This window comes from Chelmon rostratus, chromosome 4, assembly GCF_017976325.1.
Source record: "Chelmon rostratus isolate fCheRos1 chromosome 4, fCheRos1.pri, whole genome shotgun sequence".
In the NCBI taxonomy this organism is placed as follows: domain Eukaryota; kingdom Metazoa; phylum Chordata; class Actinopteri; order Chaetodontiformes; family Chaetodontidae; genus Chelmon; species Chelmon rostratus.
Window position 1 is genome coordinate 26,877,391 of NC_055661.1, and position 26,395 is coordinate 26,903,785.

Below are 26,395 nucleotides of genomic sequence, written 5' to 3' on the forward strand. Positions count from 1 at the left end.
CCAGTGGAAAAAACCCAGCGATGTTGATTGAATTTTAATAGCAAGGAAGTAACTTCAGCTTAAATTAACTGTTGTTGTTTTTATGGGGTTTTCAAACTGATGAATGAACAAAAGCTGAAATGTTTAGAGTCAGTAAGTCCATATTCAGCTATATTTGAGAGACATGAATTTTTTATTCTGTGCACCTAAATGCACAGATTGTAAAAATCCTTGGAATGTACTCATGTGCACTGAAAACTCTAAAAGTCCTAAATTTAAATTAGGGGCTAATTGAGAATTGTAGTTAATTAGAGATCAGGCTAAGTGATGAGCAACAATTCACTGGCAGCCTTTTCTGGAGGAAATCTGGGCTCCAGAGTGAAATCTGCACTGGAAAAAAAAATGCAACTGAAGTAATAGGGTGTGTTAAGCAAAAGATATTTTCTTCTTACGACATAAAAACAGAATTCTTCAGGCACGACAAAGCGTCTGGTGGACGCCGTGGACGACTCGTCACACATCAAACATGCAGTGGGTGTGGGTCATCTTTTTGTATCGGGAAAGGAAACAATAAAAGCAGGCAAAGTCTTGAGGTGAACTTCCTCCAGAGACCTTAAACTGAAGCGATGATTTATGTTCGCACACAACACTGGTCACCAAACATGCAGCCAAATCAACATTTAAATGAGGGGACCCAGCCAAAGCCTTGAAATCTGTTAAAAGCAATGCCTCTGAGATCATTGTTCAGTTTGACTGGGAAAGAGGAAAACAGCTTCGATTGGGAGACAAGTGTCAAGCAGATACTGACATACGAAATATTACTTAAAGCCGTCATTGTTGGCAAATATCCTACCAGACAGTATTCGCTTATGGTGAAATATATTTGGAGTACTATGCTGCATTTCTTTTCCAGTCAACCAGCAAAAACCCTGAACTCTAATCATTCTTAGATATGTCAGTTCTATCATTGTTGGTGCCACCGTAGCATTTTTTGCTGAGAGCAAAGAGAAGCTCCACCGCTCGTTTACATACACTGTTCAGCGTGCACTCGAAACCCTCAGCAGTATAGATAAAAATAGCTGTTTACAAGGCATCTTTAGTTATAGAGTAATCAAGAGTTAAACACAAAAACAGAAAGTAATCAAACCCTTAAAGTGATTCTCCTTAATAAGAAAGATAATCTCCTCCGCTTTAGCTCGGTTCTCCTCAGCTCAGTCGGATCCTCGGTGTAATTGCTCTTGTTAATCATGCCTTAATTTGTTGACGAGATTCATTTGGAAGACTTGTCTTGAAAACATACAATCTCTCCCAATCTGGGGATGCCAACGTCTTGAAATTAAGCACGGCAAAGTAGAATGAGACCAGATTAAGTCATTTTAAGAGTGTTGGAAATGTCGCCAGAGACTGATGTAACCAATGATCGGTGTCTGTCAGTGCTTATTAAACTAGCAGAGCCACTGAGGTTTGTCAAACCACTCTGCTCAGTGCAGCCGTCTCGATACTGAGGTTGTAAAGAAAACTGGTGGTGAACTACAACATTTTGAACAAGGTGTAGTGGTAATAGTTCAATATATATGTTAAATAATTGTAAATCCAATAAAGTCTCAAACAGAATGTGTGAAAATCAGCTACAGCGTGATTAGCTTTAACGGCTTTTCAAAAGTAATCAGACCATCAATCAAACTGAACAATCAGCTAACTGTTATACCACACCATGTGAGACAATTTTAAGAGGAAAAATGTTTTATTTCAACCTCTAAGCGTTACAGTTTCAGTCCACGTCCAGTGGATGCCAACATTTTACCCCAAAAGCACGAAGGGGCTGAGAGTCTATAGGTATGCTAGCACGACAGTGTTTCAAGCTAAGTGCTAACGTCCACATGCAATGACAATATTAATGTATGCAATAAGTAATACGCTGATGTTTATACTGAAAATTACCCACTGGGGGATCAATAAAGGATTATATAATTTGGATTATTTTATGTTTAGCAGGCATAATGTTTGCTATGCTCATCATCTTCATTTATCATACTAGCATGCTGGCATCTTCTAATTAGCACCACGCATTAAAACAATCACTGGGGTTGATAGGCTTGACATTAGTTTTGCAGATATTTGGTCAAAAACAAAAGTATTGGACAAAGTGAAATGTTGACCTGATGGTGGTGGAAGAATGGAACAAAATGTGTTCAACAAATTTTACAATTCAGGGGGAAAAAAATTCATGGCAATCCATCCAATAGAAGTCCAGACATTTCACTCAAAACCACAAACGGCTGCCTGTCTACAGCGTACAGCAGTCAAAAATAATTTGCTCATCAAAAAAAAGCTAGATTTTAACGTGTTTATCATTGCAGAGTGAACATAAACATATTAAAAAGACAGCTATGGATGCATGTTTGAGGTGCTTACTGGATTTGGTGGCCTGTACTGGAGAGCTGTGTTCCCAGAAAAGCAGCACATAAACTATAAACACATAAAGTATATAGCACAATATCAAAGCAGCAGATAATGTCTGGGTTTAGGCTTAGTTTTTGAAGAATGGCTCAAAATATGCTTTATGTATCATTTCATACACAGATCAATGGCGTATAGCAGCTTATATTCATTCATTAATGTATGAGTATACAGAATCAAATATCCAATACCAGCATATGAAAAAAAAACAATTGACACCAGTTGGCATCCAAGCAGGCTAACTAGCTCTGCGGCTGACTGCCGATACAGCCCCAGCATAATTTAAAGATAAAAATAAATAGATAATCACGCCACAGCAGTCGGCAGCACCAGCCCTTACAGCTAAGTAAAATCATTTACCTCGTCCCTTACTACCACTGCCAGGCACCTGCCACTATACGTTTGAAGTGTGAAAGTAAGAGCCAGGAGGAAGGTCAGAACTGTTAAATTGTAGATATCAGTTTGAGTGAATGTTTGCAAAACCAGAATTATTCAATGACCCGAGCTGCCCCCAGCTCACACACAACCACATGTCATCTCCGGGAAAACACGCTTTGCTATTTAACAGCTTCTATCCTACAACATCTGTTCAATTTGGCCGGACGCAACAGGCTGTTGCACTTTTCACCTTCATCTCTAACCTCCTCATGTTACTGACAGACAGTTGTATACAAGGTCAGTCTCGTGGTCAAAGAATTTCCCACCGCAGCGCTGAGGTAGTCCAAACTTTTCAAAAACTTTCCCGAAATATCTGGCGAGCTGGTGAGCCGTCGGTATCAATTCCCTGTCTCTTCCATACTTGCACAGGAACATTGTGTGTGGGGACTGTGCCTGATGCAAGGAAACAGCAATGGCATCTCCTTTACACCTCTCGAACTTTCAATCAAGCTGTGACAAATAGTGACACAACGTCCCCACAAGCAGGCAATACACATACACGGTTTGGACAATGCAAAAAAAGACAAAATCAATAATTTGAGCTACTTTAAACTGGATTATCTGAATGTGCATGGCTATTGTGACAACAACAAATTGCTACCACAAAACTAAAAGATTAAAATAAAAATTGAGCATAGAACGATACTCACAGTTTCTCTTTAGATCATGGAAGCACAGAAAACTCCCAGCTTCACTAAATGGCAGTCACTTGGAAGGCTCCTCTCACCCCTAGAAAGCCTTATGCAGCCGAAATGACTCACATCCCCTCTTCCAACCTCTGTCAACCATCATGAGGAGGTAAACATTTCCAAATATGGAGAAAATATGAAGACAGTATTGAGGGCAATATCAGTTTGGTTTGCTTTTAACTTGGAATGCCATACTCTGTGAGCCAGAGTCACTCGGCAGAGCCAGTTCTGTGGTGCATACCTTTCACTAGGAATAATAATGATGATTGTGGAGAACTTTTCACAATCGGTTCGGGTTCAGTCTGACCTAAGATGGGTAACACTTTGAGCCTGCCCTGCAGGCTCCATTTTTATGGGTGGATAGTTAAAATATAGAGAACAGAAGAGGAGCGAGCTCTAAACTTCAAATGGGGAACTGAATGAAATGCAAAAATGCAGCTAAATATAGACGTAAGTTATTATTTTTGTTCATTAGGTGACGAGTGACAGATTAGCAGGTAGAGAACACATTTACTGTGAGAAGCTGCCTTGTCACACAGATTGTCTTCAAGTGATTAAGAACGTATAATTAAAGTCTGATTGCTCCCCGTGAGTGGTGTTGGTCAGCAGAGATCACGGTAATAATATGAGCCGCTACGAGAGAACATGACACTGTCCTGCCTGGATTGGAATTGTTTCGAAAAGCAATTTGGCTTGAGAGCGATCGTTTTGCTCAGACAGCGCAACCAGCTTCCTCCAAATCCCCGAAGAACAGACCGTATTCAGAGCACTGAAGTTCTAACATATTTGTTTAAATACTTTCCAATTTCCAAACAGTTGAAACAGTCGTAAGAATTAATTTTACGCTTACATGACTCTAATGCAAGATTTGTCTGGCACTTAAGAAAAGATGAGAAAAATTAGAAGAGACTGCTGAACATGAGAAAGCGGCTGCAATGCAGATGAAGAGATAGGAGCCTTAAAAATAACATAACAGATCTAACAGCGTACATAAAAGAGTTGGCCATGGCTGGATAATATGTGAGCTAAACCAGACTGTCTGCAATAATGTCAGGGCCAGCTGAGCTACATGATGACGCCGCGTGGATGTAAAACTGACGCAGCAAATCAGAGATATTGTCTTTTTTATTCCACGCATTCTTCTTTCTTGTCAAAACCTGGTGCCTGCATTACCCACAATGCAACTTGAGTTTCAGGTGTGGTATGCTAGTAGCAGCTATTGCAGCCTCAAGCCTCTAATACCAAGCAGAAATGAGAGGAGCGGCCAACAGAGGTCTGGTAAAATCACTTCTTTCTAACTCCACACATTCTGATGTTTCCATTTTCACACTTCTAGTCTTCAGACCCGACCGACGCTGACTCAAGTGACATCACTTGAGGTAACTTATCAGATGTCCTGAAGCTCCCTCTGGAGCCACTAAAGGGTTCATACAACAACTATTACATGCAGCACCGTACTCCCCCTGCACGCCTGCAGCTCAAACATGGCCAAACACAAAGGTGACATCACACCTGCTGTGCAAAAGCTCACCGAGATATTACAGCAGTAGGAAGTTAATAGGAATCCTCACAGTAAGATTCACCATGCGATATAGTGATTTACTAACAAGCACTAAACACTTTGGCACAATTTGTGATACATTTGTGATGGTTTGTGAGGGTGACTTGGCCTTAAGTTGCGAATTTATGTCCATATTTTTGTACTGGAAGTTCAGAACACGCAACCTACCAAACATAAGTTCAACTGGCCCCCAACATGAAAGCACTACAGCAGGACAAACACAGGACAAAACACACAGTGTATAAAAAAAACAACACAAAGCGCAGTAAAGGCTGTCTTACCTTTGCTCCTCTCAGGGCGTGCAGGATTTCTGGAAGGCTGTTGAAGCGATGCCCTTTACTCTGTGAGGAAATCTGTTGAGATTGAGAAATAGAGACAACTCAGTCTGTATTACTTAAATGGATTACATAACTATAATTGTGCTGAGCAGGACCACAACAACGAGGTAAGCTGGCCCTGTCAACTCAGACATTTTTTTTTCCACGATTGTGTCGTCCATCAGTGAAAGAATGAACTATGGGCAGGCTCCCGTAAATCCTGTATGAACCTGAATGTATGCTGTCCATTTAAATTTAAGTCTGTCATTTCTCACCAGGCACCTGACAGCCTGTTGGAGTAATATTTCACTGCAAAGACAAAGTACAGGGAAAACAATGCTGACGAGTGACACTACAGAAAATATTTCACCACAGTGTAACAATTATTTAGTGAGGAGAACTAAAACGAAACTGAAATCTAACATGAGGGTTTCTAACTCAGGAGAAGGTTAAACTGGTCAATGTTTATCATAGCAATGATGATCCAATGATCCAGGCTTATGCACGTTAGCATAATACCAGTATGAGAATTATTAACAATATCATAGTACAAAATACTAATCACTTTATACAGACATTTATTTTTTACATCATTTAGGTGCTATGGTGATCACATAACACTGGTGATAGTCTTTATTCATGGGGAAAAACATGAATTATTTGCATTTCTTGCTCTCTCAGTATTGAGTGCACAAGGCTGCTCTGTACCATGTACGGCTTTAAACAGCAATGTTTTGAGAACTTCTTCATCTTTTGATTCTTTTAATTAATCATACTTGCTATAACGTGTAAAATAATGTCTGTCACAAGTTCCGAGACCCCGACATGATGTCTTCACTGTTTCTTTTGTCATAATGACGAAGTAAATCCTAATATTTGAGAGGCTGTCTGCTTCTATTCAGTGCAATAAACCCGCAAATAAATTGCATAAGACTAAACTACTTTTTATTGTCACGTTACTTTTAACTGCACAACTGAGAGCTAACAGGGCAGGCTAGTGGAAGGAGACAAGCTGCATGCATTTTAGATAGAGCAAGTAACACAGCTAGTATGAAATTAGACAATGGAGTCTGAGCAGAGGCAAACTCACGTTAAGCCAGTGGATGTCAAGACCCTTCAGTATTTTGAGAACCAGCTACAAGGTACATCTCCTAAGAAATTTCATTCATCAGACACTTAGAAATAGTCCCTGGCGAGTATGTTTCAGCTGTGAAGGAGTCCTTTACAAGTTATGCAGGTATTGTCCAATAAAATGAATTGTCCTGCCGGATGTTTTTGTAATCCACGTGGATGTGAGTAAAAAAGAGACAGCAGCATTGTTGTGCAAACCATGTCACACCCCTACCTGAGAGCGCAGCAGAAATGTTGAGCGGGCACTGACATGTCCTTGCTATGCCTTGTATGTTATCTCATAGGTCTGGTCATGCTTGACTGTCATTATGTGTTAGAATCTACACTTTTTGTTGTCGTCTGACATGACTGCGTAATCTGCCTCTGTGGTCCATGCATTATTTCTTTAACACCATAAAACATTGGTTGGATGTGTTCAAGAGTCTTGAATCAGTCACTAACTCTCAGATTTTGACCTCCCACACTTACATCAAAGGCTGCTGCACTACCAATGGAGGCATAAGGCAACAGTATGACTGTCTAAGAAACACACAGGTATTGTACAAGTGCTCTCAGCTTCTATAGCACACCATGAGGCTTTGGTGGTTGCTAGCCCCAGTCTGTGCCTCTAGTGTATTGCATTACATTCAAATCACAAGATAAGCATCCAATTGTTCAGAAAATAAATACCTCGCAATATTTCAAAACCCTGAAGGCCGTTTAACAACATCCAGATTCCTCTGAGTCTTTTAACCATCTGGATTAAAAAATATTGCTCTGTTGAAGGATAAAACTGATCTATAACCCATTTCTCAAACTGCGACAGCATCTCTTAATCCAGGTAGATAGAAATGACATATGTCCCTTGTTCGTTTCGTAAATCACAAGCAAAATCTGTATGTACGAGCATATGTGGTAAGATTTCTTTTTTTTTTGGTTGTGCAAAGGAGATATGTCCTTTCTTCAACCATCTTTGTTTACATTAAGAAAAAGAGGTTTAATTTATGAAACAGGATAAAAATCTTTTTATTGGTGGAGCAGATGGAATATTTTTTCATCCAGATGGTTAGAAGAGTCTTTGAGGATTCTGGAAATACCTTCAGCATTATGTGATGTTAAATGACCCTCTGGCAAAGACTGCCAGGTATTTCGTTTTTGGAAAATTGGATGATCAAATGTAATAGAAATACATGAAAGGTATCTAGATCACACTTAGCACATATCATAGAGATGCACGCCGGCTTCTGGTTGTGCTAACACTCACACTGAAAGCCCACTGTCTTGACATGAAGCTCTGCTCTGAAACTGTGCATTCTGAGTCTGGGAAACTGCTGCTGTTCCTTCCAGAAAAGGACATCCTCATTAAAAAATGCCAAGAAACACAAACAGTAGAATAACTTGACTAAACCTACCGGGGGGCCCAGGCTCAAAGGCAGCTGATCATCTTTTAACTTTAACATCATCAACGCTGTCAAATGAGTTCTTTTTAACCAGAGATTTTAAAGACAGTTGCGTTTAATGTTGCCTGAGTCAAAAATGTGTCTGAGCGACGCAGATGTATTCAGTTTGATGACAGCATTCTCGGGGGACCTTGGTGTTATTGATTTAAAATCCAACATCTAAGCCAAAGTTTGAATTCAGTCTTTTAAAGAGGATAGTGAGGCTTATTTTTCACGTTTTATGGCAGAACAATGTCTATAGTCTGGACCAAGGTTCTTCTTTCACTGAAAAACGATGAAGACGACTGATGAAGTTAAAGCTGTTTACATCAAGCAGGTGGTCAGTCATCAGTGTGAGTATGAATCATGTAGAGGAAATCTCGAGGGACGTACATGTGCACAAACGTTTTCAATACATTACGTGACGCACGCAGTGACATTCAACACTAATAAACAAGCCTCGAACACACCGTCATACCTAGAAATGGATGGGATTTGCCTGGTTTAATTGGTCTCAATGCTTTCTTAAAGAGGTTTAAGAAAGGCTTATGGTTATGAACACAGAGGATGGCAGTGGATAACAATAAACTTCTGATCTGGAGGAGGAGGAGGAAGGTCACTTCATTAACTGTTCGATAACTTCTTGTTGTCATGTGTCTGACATGCACTTAAACCAAAATGGACAGCAATGTCTTGACAGTGCTTGGGCTTAAGTTACTAACCACTTTTATGTACATGTTAGCTAGATTTGTGAAGTCACCTATAGGTGCTTTCAGCTCAGACTTTGGGTGGAGCTGTTTGTGCGTTTCTCTGTCACAAATCAAAGCAGTGATGTTTCCTGCCTTGTTTTTTTCACCCAAACCAGGGCTAAAAGTAGCCTATACTGCAGGCCTGTACTGTGATGTTAGTCCACTCCTGTATGGGCCTTACGTTACAACACTATGGGTTAGTTCTCTCTCAACAAGCGTATATACGTACGTCCTATGACTGTTATTGTCATTTCTAAAGCTAAATAGACACAGAAGCCATAACAACTGAGCAGGAACCACAGTTTTCCCTGAGTTCATGACAAAAACCGTCATTAAAAAAACACTTAAACAACGTGGCGAATCGACGCTGTCGTAAACAATCGCGTCCGTTCATACATTAACAGAGTAACGTCATTTTCCTTAACGACTACGCTAAAACTAGCAAACACTTAGCGGTTACTTAGCTAGCAGTTGTTTCTGTAACGGGACACTCCGCTAAATGGGCGCTTATGAGGGTGTTAAAGTGAAATTCAGCGACATATTCCCTTACAGTTAAGGGCTCTCATCTTTCTCTGGTGACAGTCTGTCTTCCGCATTGCTCAGCAGCGGACCACTTGGCTAAAAACAGACACGCCAGAGACGCCCAGAGTGCCGCTTGGCAAAAACCTGACGGTTCACAATGTCTTATATTCTCAACGCATGACTGCGCCTGGCTCAAAACTAGCCAGCGACAAGTTAGCTTTGTTAGTATCCTCATGTAACGCTAGCTAGTACCGGCCGAAGCTATCGTTTGAGTCCACGCCCTCGGTGTGAACTCCGTCCGAGCTACAGTAAAATTCATATTATATCCCAACAAGGCCGAACAAATTGAAGACGAGCTCCTCCGACAGTTAGTTATCACTCATACCTTAAATCACACCAGTTTTAACACAGCCGATCATCACGGATATGCTTAAGGCGTAAGAAAAGCGCTCGATAGTTTCGCTTACCTCGCTTTCTAGGAAATAAAACAGAGGTTGAAATCCCACCAAAAAAAGTGAAACTTCTTGATCCAAATTCTGGGAGAGTTGTAGGCAGTGACGTCACGCTGTGAAATTCCAGCCGCCTCAGTCAGTTCAGAAGTTTGCCCATGTAAGGCAGCAGGCCAGCGGTGTGAGCGAGCCCCAGCAGCACGGCCCGGAGGACCCTGACAGCCCCGGCAGCTACCTGCGCGCCCGAAATGCACAACAAACTGGATATATAAATATGGTGGAATGCAGTAAGCCCTGTACTTCCAATGCTTAAACCAGAAAACTGCCCTAAAAAGCCATTGTGAGATGGATAAGTAACTGTCTCATTGACTGCACCATATCAAGAATTATATTTCCTGTATGTACAAAATCCACACTTGCGAAATGCACTTAAATGGCCATGCAGTGAATAACCTTGTCTACCTGATAAGTAAAATATTGTCCAAAAAATAGAAAACTTGAACAAATAAAATAGGAAATATCCATTATAAGTTCACCTCAAACTATGGACTCACACTTTACAACAGAACCTAATTTAAGCTTCTTTGATCATATCAGTGATTGAACACCGCAGTTAGTCCCGTCACATATGGCTCTGCAATATACTGTATATTTTACATGTGTCTGGACTCTATGTACCAGTCCTACAAAAGACTACCCCTAAAGAAAACAGGTGACTTTCATAGTGTTTTTTGTTGTATTTATTTGCCTTGTGTTACAAACTTTAATACTGGGTGATGTTTTTTCAAGGTGTCCTGCTGAAGACCCGTAATAATTAAACAAAGGGCTCTGAAATTTCAAGGTGCTGGTTAAAAAAGAAGCAGCTCAGCGAGTGTTTCAGTACTAACATACAGCACGCAGCCAGTCAACTGTGAATTTCCACATGCTGTCATTTGAAGAGATTCAAATTCACACTTCATTCTGCGTGCTGCCGTGCGCTGTCATGCACGGTCTATCGCCTGGAACCATGAGAAAGTGTTCACTACAATCTAAATTTACTAGCCAGCTTTGTTTATACTGAATATTTGAATTTTGCACCCATATATTCAAGTATTGGCTTTAATAACATTCGGTAGTGACGGTAATTCTGTCTTAAACGGTAAAATCAAACAAGAAACAAGGACACATACATTACACATAGGCTGCGTAGTGTGTACAACACATTCCTACTATACTTTTTGTATTTTATGATGAGTTTTTTCCTCTATTTGCAGTATGATTGGCAAACATTGCATGCATGCACAGCAAATGTGAACAAAGCCTTGCTGCTTGTGCTGTGATTGTCACATAGTCAACAATTTATATAAGGCTTTCCATACCTCAAGGTTTCTGTGCCGAGGGAAGCATAATGTATTTCTGTGAGTGTGAATAATATTAGCTTAAAGGACCGTTTGGACAGTAACACTTCAGAGTCTTTACTCACTGCCTTGAGTATTGGAAAAAGAGAGAGTCAAAGGGCTGAACAGCCGAAGGGTTGCTTTAATTACTGAATCAACAGCTGTAGTCATTGAACACATCACAGTCACCTACAAACTACCAGCTGTAGGCTAAGTATTTATAGTCACACCAGTCTGCCACCATTATATCATAGAAACAGCATGTTAACATAAATAATCACATCTTAGAATTCTTTAAGAGTTGAAATACATTCACAGTAACTCAAACACCAGAGTGTCTTAATTCATACTAACTCTGTTCAGTGTACACTAATTACTAACAGGCTTTTTTAATGCAGGTGCAGTGAGCTAAATGGAATTCAGACACTGTTAGTTTTATTATTTACACCTGTGCTTTTCCTGCCGTGACAGCATCGCATCCTGTTTTGTTTTGTTTTTGTCAGTTAGTGTACAGGAATTCATTTTGCACTGACAGGAAGTGATACGATATGTGTGAAACCAGTCGTCAATCAAACTGGAACTAAAAGATGTGACTGTCAGTAAAACTCAGAGAAGAGAAAGCAAAAGCAGCATTAATAGATTTTTATTTGGGGGGGCATTTTGGGCCAAGCTATAAACACAACAATGACCTCTCATCTCCTAACAAAGTTGATATGGTGAACGTGTTAGCTAACAGTTAGCTAAACACGGAGCAACATTATCATTGATTTGGAGTCGTGTTTCAGGCCAACCAACAAACAAAAGACCAGCATTCGCTCTGCTTTTAGCTTTGTTTTGGTCTCCGCTAACGCCTGAGGGAAACAGCCAGCTCTTTTGCGGCTAAATGCTCCACCAGCTAGCTGCTAACTTCGCCTGGTGCTGAATTGCTAGCATGCAGTGGGTGGGCAGCTTCGACATTGAAGAGAGCACTGAGACCGAACCACAACAGTAGAGTTTCGAGCCATAAAACCGTCATTAAAAGTGACCCCTTTCATACCACAGAGAGTGATTAGTGACGCTTTAGTACTCTGTTAGCATTGCATTGCCGTTACATTGCCTTTTGGACCTTACATCAACAGCAAACTAAAAAAAAATCTAATATTTTGTGGTCTGTGTATTGTTTTTTTCATTAAATAATTAATGAACATGTTCAGTAATATGGAATTAGGACTCAGGTGTAACTTGTCTTCCATGTTAGCCAAGCCAGTAAACTAAGTTATAATGTAATTAATGTTATTCATGACACCTGTGTCTCTCCTGCTATGACATGTCTGATTTCTGTTATATAAAGTAGTGACAGCTATCTTAAGCACCTTTAATCAGTATTCTGTGACTAAAGTCATTTCATATTTTTGGTGAAATGTTCTCCTGATCAGCACCTGAACATATTCTAGTTTATAATGACTGAGCCGCTGCGTTTCACTCATTATCCTCGCCTCCGCTTGAATTTGGAGTTGTTCTGCCGCTTCTCCTTTGTCAAAGCTCCAAACACCTCTGATGTTTGACACATGCAAGCCACTATCAGATGTCCAACAAAGCTCTTGCCTCATGTGGGCTTCACCTGACCTCAGTGATCTTTGCTATGCAAACTAGACAATTAGTTTGCGTGCTCGCGATTGAATGCAAATACGATAACTGCTCTTTCGCCCCTGATTCTGTTCTCATGGCTGTATCACAGTGTTGCCATTCACAACGCTGACATTGTGTGTCTCGTGTGTTTGCGCATGCCACCGTGTTCAGACACCGTTTTTATCTCTTATGAATGAATGATATAATTACTGATTAGTTTCTGTGAGCTACTTTAATGAAAATATTTACAAGAAAATTAAAGCTCTGTCATTATTTTTAGAAGCCAAATGTGAAAAAGAGTCATTCACTCTGAGCTCTATCTTTCAACCGATAATTCTTACTTCGCTGAGACTGATTACATTGTGCTCCAAGCTGTGAATATACTTTTTTCTTTTTTCACCGTGCATGAAGGAAGCATAAACAGCACTTGCAGATTGAGCACGCTGATAAAAACCAAACGATTTGAGCTATTTTAGTGTCTTACCCCTGCATCCCCTCGCCTCCAAGTTCCAGGGCACACTGAAAAAGGTAATCTCATTTGTAATGTGTGACAGCTTATTTGCGAGTGTGTACACTGGCAATTTTTTAATGGGCCCGCCAGTGATTCTTCTTCCACTGATTTCAAAAAGACACCCTGGAACAGTTTAGACGACACATGCCATCGCCTGTGAACTCAAGTTATCAATCAAGCACCAATTAACATGCTCGGTTAGAGGAAATCAAGGGCGCTTTGATGTTCGGCAGTCAGGGAGTGTAGCTACGCATGTCATTGATATGAAGGGTTTCAGTTTTATCCTCACTGTACCAAAACATATGAAAAGAGATGCGCTCGCAGGGTCCACCACAATAGAGGATTCACACTGGAGATATGTTTGATGGAACTTTGTCGTGTTTAACTTCACTCATTTTAACTACAGACGGTCATTAAAACACAGAAAGAATAGTCAGAGAAAACTGCCCCGTTTGTCATATTTTAGTGTTTCAATTGTTCCAGCATCGGATATCCTGTTTTATTTGCTGGTTGTAACACTGTCTTCTCCCCCACACCACTTCCTCTGAAGTAGGTAAACCTCAAACACTAAACACAGCAGCTGCACAGTTGATGTGTACTTCCTCATAAACGTGTGAGTGAAAGCATGTGTTTTGCACCTACATGCTGAATAAGAGAAACCAATCGTCTTCTAAATGCAGCTCTCTTAGTTTCAAAAAGGCCCAGTTTTCAGGAATAGACGGCTGACGATGCTGACATCATGCCATGTGAAACCAAGACGAGTGGAAGGACTTTTTTCTTAATTTGTAGTTAATGTCATTCGGTGTGTCACTGTGATGATTGTCAGTAGGCAGGCAAGTCCAGGTGCTCTGCACAAAAACAACACAGAGATCTTTGCCGAAAAAAAACAACAAAAAACAACAAATGTGTCTGGGAACTGTGTATGCTCTGTTAATTAGAGCTGAGATAGCAGAGATTAGTCTTCAAGCACAACCATATTACAGAGAGTCATGCCAAATAAGGAAAAACAAAAGTAGGAGACAGGCAGACTCACTACAAAAACAATGTCCCAAAGCTACTAATCAAACAACTCCCAATCTAGATCTAGACCTCAGATTACACTAATGAATTCTAATTCTTATGTTTTAGCATGTAAATATGTATTAAAGTGGTAGACGGAGACAATCCCTGCCTACAGCCAAGGTTTAAGCATAAATGATGCGTACTCGTGAGCTTCATGCTGCACCTTTGAAGCGTTTTTAAAGCAGCAGGGTTTTGTTGCTGTATCCTGAAATCAGTTTTTTTTTTAAGGGGGGGGTGGGGTTGCCATTTAACATGGCATTTTTTTTTTTTTTTCAATGAACATTATCAACTTTCTTACCTCTGAGGAAAATGGATTCAGCTGGCTCTGTTCCTCAGCAACAACGGAGTGGTTAAGCGCTTTGTCTGGTTGATATTATCGACTAAAAACCTGGATAAGACGTGCGGCCGTCAGGCCGGCGTGGTTTCAGCAACAACATAAAACAAATCTAAAAATAAATCACTAAATAGTTGATCTTTTCTGAACCAAAACCACAGAAAAGAAGTATTTGTTGTAGGAAGCAGAGGCCTGCAGGCTGAACAGGCACGATAATTCTAAGTGTTGGATGCAGGGGAGGTCAGGAGTGTTTCTCGAAATAAAAATCAATTACCATGGCAGTGGACTTTACTCTGTTTTAGCTATGTAGTGTGAGAGCATTTGGAGATTTAAAGCTAGCCTCCTGCTGTAACTTCAGCTGAACACGGTTCTGCTGGACTGACTGTGGCTGCTACAAGCGAAGCTCAGGATGATCACAGAGTGACATCTACCTGAAGGTGGCTAACGTCAGCTAGCGTAAGTGCTCGGCTGCAGTAAAACCGCTCAGCCTATTAAACTGAACAGCGAAGTCTTTTACTGCTCATCAATCCAACCTTTCATGTGTGTTATTACTCGTTTCAAAAGTTACATCATCTCAAGGCTGCCCACATACATTTCACCTCACAGCGATCAGACAAGAACATACTACGAATTACTGAGCTTTTTTTTCTCTTCTATGTGACAAATTCATAATTATCGTTCAGTCACTCGATCAATAACTCTCTTTTTCCTCAACATCTCTTCTTGTCCAAAAAACTTTGTGATATCTGCCTCTCAAGGACTCACAACACTGCCTAAAATACCTGTTTTATCTTATTGGAAAAGGTACGTTTTTGAGCCCCCAACTGGCTCTTTGTCAGATATAGAAGAACAGAGCTGCACAGCCTGGACAAGTCAAACAACATGTTCATCAAAGCAACAACCCCCAACAGATTCATCTTCTCTATCCCAAACCAAGGCTTTGAATTCAGCGTCTCAGTTCCTGAAAGTTTGTTTTTCTGCTCGGGTGCAGGGATCCTAACTGTTTTCTTTTCTGTTCCCGCGTATGAGGTAAAGGCAACGAGTGGACCGGCGTCTTTGGGCCTTTAACCGTGCTGACACTCCTGTGCTGTGAAACTAAAAACATATACACAGACGCTCCTGTAAGGCTGCGCTGGACCTGCAAAGACAGACAAGATGAATTCTGGCGCTACAGCGCTTAACGATGAATAAAAAATAAAGAGGAAGCTCGGTCTCACTAAAAGATCATCACTTACCTTAAAAGGACCAACAGAAATTAATTTACCTGAGAATTCTAACAAGAAGCCACCATTTGTTTCTCCTGTTTGGTTAGAAAGTCTGCTAAGTCCTACCAGCAGCAAACATCATTAATTATTCATACGCTGTTTGTCTACAGTAAAAGAATGGCAACGCAAATACAAAATCAAGTCATTTGCAAATAATTGATAAGGTCGAGACAGCGCTAACTCAAAAGCAGAGCTTTTGAGTGGAAATGATTTTTGAACTGGTGCCACGGCGGCGCAGCGGTTAGCGCTGTTCCCTCAAACGAGGAGGTCCTGGGTTCAAACCTGCCGACCGCTTGGACCCCCTCTGTGAGGAGTCTCTGAGCACGTTCGAGTGTTGCGTGGCCGCTCTCGCAGGCGTGATTGACACGCGACCCATGCAGGATGTGGCCCGCCTCTCACCCAGCGCTATCTGGGATCAGCTGGTGTGATGCTTAATTAGCTTTACATGCTAAGAAAGACATTATCAGTTAAAAAGACAGATAAAGCAGCTTGTAGAGTGTTTGTCCACATTTAAAGGATCTAAACAACATATAATAACAACATATAATGCAAAGCTTAGTTTGGTAGCGTAATATGTGGTAGCGAGGAGGTCTGGACAGGTACTCAGACAGACAGACAGAGACGGATTGATGCATTAACCACTTTTAGGCACAGTAGATGATGGGTAGCAACAACTCACAGCGCACTTTCACCACTGAGGGATCATATGAAATGAACACACTTCCAACCCCGACGATCCAAAACGAGCCAAAAGATCATGGAGGTCCAGCACATTCCCTGTTTGAACCTCCGGCTGGGTCCTGACCTCCTGGACCAGAGGCTGACAGTTGACCCTGTGGCTGCTGAGTCCATATCGGTCCAAGAAAGGACAGGAGATGTCATACAAAGCTACAGTTAGCTTGACTCTCCTCAGCGTAGGCAGTGAGTTAGTTATGGTCATTTTCAAATCCCGTCATTATCAGAAATATTTTAGTAACAGCGGGTGACATTAACAACATTTTCTAGCTATCGTGAGGAGCATCTGCAGAATTCAGGTAAACCGACATTTCAACTCCAAGGAGATAAAAACTAGTTTTGAGGAGAAAAAGGATGTTTTTAACAACATGCACTAACAAAAGTGGAGTTCCTTTAATTTCCTCTAATTTCTGTCTCATGCAGCATTCTATTCATCCAATAACGACTAAATTGTTCAGATTGGCCAAAATTTACTATCCTATCTTCCTCATGCAGCCGTGATCATGAATATTGCTTATTTTCTGGATAAATTAATAAAATACACAGATAAAAACAAGCCGTTTTGAAACATGAACACTGAATCTTACCTTTCTTTGAGTTTTTTTTTTCTGTTTTCATAGATTCAACTTTCAATAGATCACTGACACAAAGAAAGATCACACCTGAACACGTTTTATTCCTGAACGAAATCACACCTTCTGTATACTCAGATTTCATAGCGTGTTTGCTGAAGAGAGACAGTCCCAGACTGTCTTTGACAGAGCTGTCACTTTGAATCATCTGTTCTATGTAGCCCGTGTCTCTCTCACAAATACATATATACTCTCCTCACTCTATAAATGCCAGCTAATGCAAAGCACAAGATTAGGCACTTGTGACCTTTATTAGAGCTGATAAGAGCCGCCACGGATACCGGTGAGCTCCACGTTGGCACAACAAAGGCAAGGAGTGGAGCTAGATTACAGATCTACAGTATGTGATGGCAGGTAAGTGAAAATGACAAGCAAGCATTATGCTTTACTGATGTGATAATTACCTGCAGTCTGCCGCCTGAGAAAGGTTATCATGCACACAGACCAGCAGGACAAGCTCCAGGAAATGGCATCAGTATTGCAGGATGTCCACGGGAGGTCTGTGATTTAACATCCATAAGCGTTGAAAAAACAATTCAAGTGACGCTGACACACTTGATAAATTGATTGATTGATTAATAATTAACAAATTCACGTCACACGTTCCCTCAGGGCTACATTTTAATTGAGCGTTTTCTCTGCAGTCATGTGCAGACGGTGCAGGGTCACAGTTTTCAGCTTCCAGACACATTTTTCTTCAGACGCTGCTCATATGAGTTACAGCGAGGCATGCTGTAGAGAGCGAGCATGCTGGGAATCGTTGATCTCATATTTCTGTGGGAAAGGCCGAGCCAGAAACACCAAGTCTGGATTTTCAAAAAAAACAAAAACAAAAATAAACACTCCATGGAATCAAATCAAGTTTGCATCTAGAAGGTTGCAACGAGAAATTGTCCCTTTTAAAGAATTCAGTTGATCCCTCTTTTGTTAATTTGATGCAGGCCGAAATTACATCAGATGACAGCATAATCCGACATCATTATCAACATCAAAATGTTTGGCCCGGGGCCGACGGCAGCGCAGCCTCTGTAACGGGATGATATGGATTACACTTTGCAAACCGACCTTGCCTCCCTCTCATTTTTTATGCCTGCCAGTCAAACCCAGCGATGACCGCATGCATCGCTGCCGAATAAAACCCAAATATCCCTCTGATGATTAAGGTCACTCATACGCTGCTCTGCAGAAGCCGTCCTCCTATAAGCCCCACGGAGTGGAAAAGGGGGGTCGATGAATTGGACTCCAGTCAGCCTTGATGTCTTTATTGTCATTTGTCTTCAGCGCTGCCCAGGTTCTGTCTGCCTCGCCGTGGCTGCCGGTGACAGTAAGAGGACAATACAGTAATCAAAGTTTTCCTCTGAGGCGGTGTGACCTGTTGTTGGCTTTCATTTGTGTGTCAGTTCAGAGGTTTAAGCTTCTTCATGAGAAGTTTATCCCTGGATCACGGGGATCTGAGGGCTCACCGGTCATTTGCCATCACTATTCCAAGAGCTCAGATTGTTGGGGCTGCTTTATTCTGAAATATGATGGAAATGTGTTGGACTAATTTGGCTTTAGCAGGATTGGCTGAATATTAGTCCACTCATCCAATGGATTATCCCGTGGCTGCAATGAACATACAGTCCAGATATGTCAAAAACCCACATATACGTCTCTTTTTTTCCTCCAGTGTTTGTATAAGTGCACATTCTTATGCGTTCGTCTCTTATTTTTCTGTAATGATGACAGTCATGAGCAACAGAGTGCCGGATGCTGACACAGTAAAGCTGTGCACCATGTTACGCTGTTAATAGCAAGAGCTTTGGGAGTTCTTACCCGCTGAGGTGAGCTTATCTGCACAGACAGCATGTGTATTCATTTAATCTGAGTTCAACATCAGGTGTCAAGAACGATTACACCCTGATACTCATGCTCACTGATATTCCTGCATTAGGGCGATGGATGCACGTGCAGAACATTGCTTTATCCCTGGTCAAGCCTTTTGCTTTTGCAACTAAAATGCATTTTGATTGCATGCAGCTCCACTCTAATTTTTTTTTTTTTACTATTGTCACAAGTGATTAAAAAAACAAACGCTGAACTGATATGAGTGTTTTTCCTGAATTTTGCTTTACTGTCCACGTTACTGACCTTCCTATTGGCTGTGCCAGGTTGAAGTGACAGCTGGTGTGATGTAATAACACCCCCTCCACTAGACAAGTTATAAAGAGCAATATCTAGTTCCATGGATTGAGATAAGCTTAGGTAGATTAATGCTCTAGGACACTGAAATGTTTGTTGTATAAAAGCACTGTTTATAAAACAATGTGTCATTGCCGTATATGAAAAACTCTGATCTGGCAGATGGCCTGAGCTCCAAGAGTTCTTCCATGTTAAAGGCACTGCTAGTCTATGGTTTGTGCTCCTGAGGCTTAATGGGATTTTAGACTCTTCATTCAAATGAATTATATATAGAAAAACTGGGATTATTTTACAGGCTGTTTAATCTCTTCTTTCTTTTTTGTTTTTTTTTGCCAAAACTGAGCCTGCCCCACAGTTTTAGCATTCGTGGAAAAGTGGAGCGACCGAGTGCTACAATCAATGAACGCTAGAGTGCAGGCGGCCTATCAGCTCAGAGAGCCAGAGATGCCCTGTGGACCGTTTCACTAACATGAAGCGTGCTCAGTCGACTTGACTCACTTCAGCCCCGCTGCCGTGCCCGCCTTTCCAGAAGCATTCCCATCCTGCAGAACAATGACAGACACGAGGCTTCACCAGAGCTGCTCTGCCACCGCGAGACACAGATTCTGTGCCCTTTTGCACTGAAGACAGCTTCATCCCTCCAGCTTTAGCTGCCACTCAGAGGGAGGCTCGGGCACCAGTCAGACTCTGCATCCTGGATCATCTCGCTGCTTGCCAGAAAAATAAAACTCTGGTGAGAACAGTAAGGCGGGCTGTGCTTTGCTGTGCTCTGGATCTTACCATAGTCAGGTAGAAAAGTTGACTGATCTCAGTGACTGGCACCGCTGAAAAGACTTTTGGAGCTGCACAAGAGGCCCCTTCGCTTCCTGAACTGGGCTCACAGCTTTGAACTCAAGGCTCAGCACTGCCTCCTGATTCCCACTACAGATCCCATCATGCCTCACTCCTTCCAGCAGAAAAAAGGTGAGACTTCTTTCTTCTGTTTCTCAACACCTGCGCCGCTGTTAAAATGACGATATTTCAATGCCGGCAAGATAAATGAACGTGGAGCATTGCTGCAAAGGAGACTGAACCCTTAGCAAACCTTCCTTGAATTAAAAAAACAAAAAGTTTACATTAATATAAACATTTCTGAAACTTGACACACTTGGCTCCGCATGTGATTCTGCATTGCTGCATATATTACAACTTGTCATATGTTGTCATAAGGACACAATGCTTTGTCTAGGTAATAAAATGCATCAGTTATTTTAAAAACTGTGCACAAATACCAACTTAGAAATATATGATTTAGTGATGTATCCAGCACTGCATTATATTTTGTTTGTATCAGTGGGATTGGGCATGAAATTATTCTAATTCTCTCGTCTTACATGGACAAACTGCATGTAGAGATGTGCATCTATGTAATTTCACTTCTGAAACAAGACAAAAATTCAACTTTTGACTTTTATTACAATCAAACACTGCAGAAACATCAGTGCAACACGCCTCCACCTCATATACTATACAGTGCTATACTATCCGAACTGCTTTCACGATGGTGAGCAGAGATCAGATCAGTACACTGCTGAAACATTTGCTCAGTCACATAACAAAAGCTAGCATGCAAAGTAACATTAAAGGACATACGGCAGACACGGGTCATGATAAAACAAACTGACATCTGATAAGCAAATAAGGAGTACCGAAAGCAATAAATAATGTTCTCGCAGGTTTATCTACAGTATGTAAAACATGTAAAATAGACATTTAACTTCAAGATAAGATCTGTGTGATTTGAGAGACCTTTTTGATTCACTTCTGATTTTCATGTAAGTAGTTCTCTCTGAGAATCGTTACACATCTGCACAAAAGACACTGACAACAAAGGCTGGTAGTTTAGGTCCACCTCTGTGAAAAAAAAGACTACCATCAAAAGTCAGCAGCAGCAGCGATCACTAATGCACACTGCAATCGATGCCGTTTGGTGAAATGTGAATTTTCTGTTAAACTCACATGCGAAAGTATCAGGAAATGCCTGCAGTCCTGCGCATGCAAGGAGAAAATATTTCAAATTGCAGCAGATATCAAGAGCGTCTGCCTGTGTGTTGTAGAACAGATAACAATTATGCGAATGTGTTAAGCTCAGGAGGTGTCACTCTGCTTTCTTGCATCAGCACTTCCACCTGGCATTTCCTGCATCAGAGATGCTCCTAATGAAAGCAGTGAGGGATACAGTGGCTGTTAACTATGATACATTAGTAAGAATAAATTTTCATCAAAATATGTTCATTTCTTCATTTCAAATGTGCATAAATGCATATTAAAGAGGCCTGATGGTTATATGAGTTGATTTGTTTCTAGCAAACATAAAGAGTGGGAGGTTTTCCAGAATTTAGAAGGAGAGAGCAGTGCCTGGCTTCATGCATTAACTGAAAACAGGGTGTAGGCGCTGACAAGACAAAGTCAGTTTCATAAGAGAGTTCAGTCAAACATGATATATTTTAAGCAAAACTAACACAGATTAGTCAGAAATTTGATTAAAAAAGGGAAGAAAAATGAAAAGACACGCTATTTCTTTCTAAGTTTTCTGTGCAAATTAACAATTTAAATATACAAGTGCATTTAATGTGTTGGGTATATACTTTCCTTGATATTTCATTAAAATGCTGGAATTATCTCTTCTTGAGTCCACATCAGTGCCCAGATTTTGAGGGTTTTTTTTTTTTTTTTTTTTTTTTTTTGGTAAAGCAGTTGACTTCTGGGGCTTGGTGGGATTGCTTTCATCCTCGCCAATCCCATGTTTCCATGTTGGATTTAAATCCATTTACTGCTTTGGCTGGAGGAAACCAAAAAAGCTGACATGAAAATACACCTATATACTAATGGAGGCTGTGAACGTTTGATGCAGATGGGGGGGCTAATGCCAGATTTCACATGAAATGAAATCACGAAAGCTCATCTGGAGCATTTTTGTTTTACAATGAGAGGAAATTAAGAGAATATACATGTTTGATAAGGAATGCAACAATGCTCCATGCAGGATTATACATTTTAGGATTTTTCGAACAGAGGCAGAGAGCTGAGGTGGTGGATGTGCTAAGAGCACTGCTGCTATTTCGTGCGTGGATCTTGTTGAACCGTGGCCTGCAGCTAGGTGTGTGTACTTCCTGTTTAACCAGCCCTTTAGACCAGTATCAGCTATTGGCATTAGAGGCCGGCAGCTACGTTGACCTGCCAGTGGGTGCAATGTAACATAGTAAAATTTGATGTAGTTGACAGCAAAATTGGGCAACAGCATGACAGCGATCAGGGTAAAGGGGAGAGCTGCATCGGTGAAGGAATGACATGAAAAAAAAAAGTCCCCTATAACAAAGCCCAGCCCGTGACTCATGTGGAGTGAATTCCGGCAAACCCTGATAATGTGAAAACGTCTGCTGCTGAGCATTGCTCTGCTTTTTCTTTACATTTCTGTGACAAAAACTCACATTCAATGCACGTCGGATGTGAACAATCGATGCAGAATGCAAAACACGGCAAAGAATTCAAACTGGTTCAGCAACTTGGGGCCTTGTTGACGATGGAAGGTTCCAGCAGTACAGTGGAAATACAGCAGAAATGTTACCGCTATTGTCTAAACAGTGCAAATGGAAAAGTTGAAATGAAATCTTCACATGCTCTGTTGTTTTGCACGTTGTTCTGTTTATATTTGTTACTTCTGCAGCGTATCACTTCTGATCTTAAAATCCCTGGATGCCTTTTTCACAAAAAGTCTATTTATGTTTTCTTGATTTGTCACCAAAGTGCTGGACCATGACCCAATTATGTTCAACCACAGTGTGAAAAGTGCTGAAACACCCTGTGAGCATGTAAGCAGGCATTTTACCTTATAAACCTTATACTGGCAGATGAACTTTAAATACGCCTTCATCAACACCACCCTTATTTTTAATTTCAGTTGCTTTCGAGTGGATGTGGATTTAAAGTAACACTGCAAAAGGTGGGTGTGAGGAAGGAGGCTCAGAACGTTCCCAACACACACACCGAACCGATCGAGATCCACAGTTTGATACTAACTAATAGGTATTGTGACAGCAGTGCAGGAAAGGGGGTTGATTCAGACAGATGATTCTTATTGGATCATTACTGAGGGTGGTGCAAAGAAATAAGACCCACTTGTTTACCATTTGAATCTCTGCACTAGAGCTCCCTATCACTGAGAGCGGACACCCCCCGTTAAAATACCAAGATGAATCCATGTAGAGACGCAAAACAAGGCTTTGAAACTAATCTGTGCAGAAGTTGTCCCAAATTTAACAACCCCTCCTCATGTGCTCTTGGAACTCCTGCCTTTCGCAGCCCTGGGCGTGTGAGAGAGACGAGGAAGACAGAGCAAACACTCAAACACTGGGAAGATTTTTAAGGATGGTAGCTATTACTGGTACTATATGTCCTCATGTGTTGTGGAAGCTACTGACCCATCATCCAGCAGATGGCACACTGGCAAGGGACTGTTTCTGGTATGCGTGGAAAATTCCATCAAGTTCGACTCTGCAGGCTGCATTCCTGGCTCCTCTCAGCTGGCCTTGAGAAAGTCCTGAATCTACATGCTTTGATTTGACTAAATTGGAATTCTAGCCCACTAACACGCCTCTGCTCTGACTATAACCTTAGCATGTAGCTTGCACAGGCAAGCTGGTGAACTCAAGGTTATCCACACAGGCACAGTGCAGAAACTTACTCCAAAGTTTTTTTTTTGGTGTGTTTTCTTTTTTTTTTAAAAAAAAAGAAACGGGTAAAGCAGAATAAAACAAAGATTTGACATGAGCCTCCGTACTGACCACGTGTTCTGCTGTTGCTGCTTTACAGTACATGCATAACTTTAGACTGCACCATAAAAGCACTAACGATAAGGGGAAACACCAGGGTGCATTACCAAAATGTTAATTCTCACGTTTATATTAACAGCAGCACATACAATCAATGCATCCCTTTTAGATAACTGTGAACCAGAGTGAACCCCTTATCTCTATCTGCTGATAATCTCCCAGTGTGTTTAACCTTGTCAAATGGGATGAAACCCAACTTTGAACCTGGAGTGTGTGAGTGCAGAGACACGCGCAGCGGCATTGTTGCATTGTTGACACGATTTCATGTCAGAATATGACTTGCCTGTTTGTCTGTTAATTAAAAAAGCAGGAGGCAAGATTCCAAGTAAAGTGTGCTCATCACTACCTGCACACAGAATCTTTTGAAGTGGTGTCAGGGAATTTTTCACTGCATCTATTTATTACATGTTGTGTTATTTAACCGACGCTATAAATTATGCATGTCACATGTTTGCAGTGATCTGCTCAAACAGACGATGAAGGAAGGAAAACGCATAAATATACACAATAAGACGAGAGGAGCAAATCTTTTTTTTATAGACACGCTGCAGCCGTGTCACAATTCAGACCTGCAGTCGGATTTGGTGTTTGACAAGGGCGACTTTGTTGTGGACAAAAGAAGGAAAAATGCTTCTGGGATGCATGGAGTTAAAAAAGTGAAACTTAACAATATAAAAAGAAATTCTTTTAAAGAAAGGAACTAAAAAGACCTCTGTAGCTAACAGCATTATCTGTTTGGTGTTACAGCTTGGTTGCATCATGCCTCTCAGAACAAAACTCCACACTCACATCTTTGCTGACAATGAACACTGAAGTTGGCAGAAATTTGCTGTGAAACGAGACAAAAGTGTGCAGTTTATGAAAAAAAAAAGTGAGGCAACCTCCGGGCCTCAGGCTTTTGTCAGTGGGCATTTCTATTCAATGACCTATCATGCACCAAGTGTAGGCAATGAAACGGCTTCGAGATGCTTCACACTGTGTCAGAAGTGTACAAGATTTTTTTTTTAATGTGCAGCTGTTACTGGCCCGGGCAGACTTGAATCACTGTCACAACCTGCTCTAGCTGTGATTGTTTCTGAACAGCGTGCCGCCTAGACAAAGAGACCGAGACCCTTACGTCGTGACCCGTTGTTTAATTATACAGCCTGAATGGAGAACCGGGATTAACCGATTCACTGTTTGTAATGTGACAACGAGCCCTGAGTGGCAATCCTATCAGTGTAGACGGGGGGGTATTGATCAGCTTTCTCTGTCCTGTGTAAGTGGGTCATTTATTTTTGCTAGGAATCGGTTGAGTAAAAGTTTGCCAAGGATTTGCAGTAATTATCTCATCTTTCTATAGCTGGGCACAGCATGGGGCCTTGGTAAATTACACATCTCCCTCCCAACTCCTAGATGGTTTATGGCCGTGCATTATGCATAACTGTGCTGGAGCGCCTTAAACATCCCCCAAGTGGATTGAAATAAAGTTGACGCTGCTCTTTGTTTGGAGCTCAAGATAGTCTTTATTTGGCAGTGCTGAATTGGAGATTGCTGTAAAAGCATGCGTCTTAATTATTTTGGAGACTTTTTTCTCCCCAATGGCTTGTGAACACCTGGAGTGTTTTTAGAGGGATGCCGGATCCAGATGGGCGGATGCGCGGGCAATCCGCAGGGAAATGTCGGTTACGTTACAGTGGAGTGTGTCGTCGCATAAAGGGTTAAACAAAAAAGGAGAAAAAAAAGGCGCTGCATCTGATTCCTTTGGATGTGTATAACACAGAGGGTTGTACACTGAATCACAAAGGTAACCGGCTGCTCAAATGTCAAAGTGTCAAAGCATATTTTTTTTTAAATCTCTCTCAAAAATGTGGAAAATTGGACAATAAAGACATACAAAAATTGCACAAAAATGAAGATAATCTTGAAATGTATTTTTTCACTACTCTGCTCATCTTCATCATGAAAACTAAAGAAATGTACAAGATCTTCCTTAAAGATGTTCTGAAATATTTCATGATCAGCAGGTGTAGAGAAGAAAGAAGGTTTTGAAAGTCTCAACGTGAACATTTATCAAAATAAAATACAAATCCAGCAGGCCTCTATCATCCAGCATGGGATGTGCTGT

The 26,395-nt window shown here is 41.1% G+C and overlaps 1 protein-coding gene across 2 annotated transcripts in view; it reads right to left on the reverse strand.

Annotated features, from left to right (window-relative positions):
* Window positions 1–9,933, reverse strand: part of LOC121605350 (LIM domain containing preferred translocation partner in lipoma) — a 140,588-nt gene extending 130,655 nt beyond the window's left edge. Inside the window, exons 1-2 of one of the 2 annotated variants that reach the window (XM_041935227.1) lie at window positions 9,732–9,933; window positions 5,409–5,480 (exon numbers count right to left, since the gene is read on the reverse strand). The gene's annotated coding sequence lies outside the window, so the exon portion shown is untranslated. Of the gene's footprint in view, window positions 1–3,527; window positions 3,616–5,408; window positions 5,481–9,731 lie in introns of those variants that run through there. The other variant, XM_041935228.1, reaches the window with a different exon arrangement.
* Between the last annotated feature and the right edge of the window lie 16,462 nt (window positions 9,934–26,395).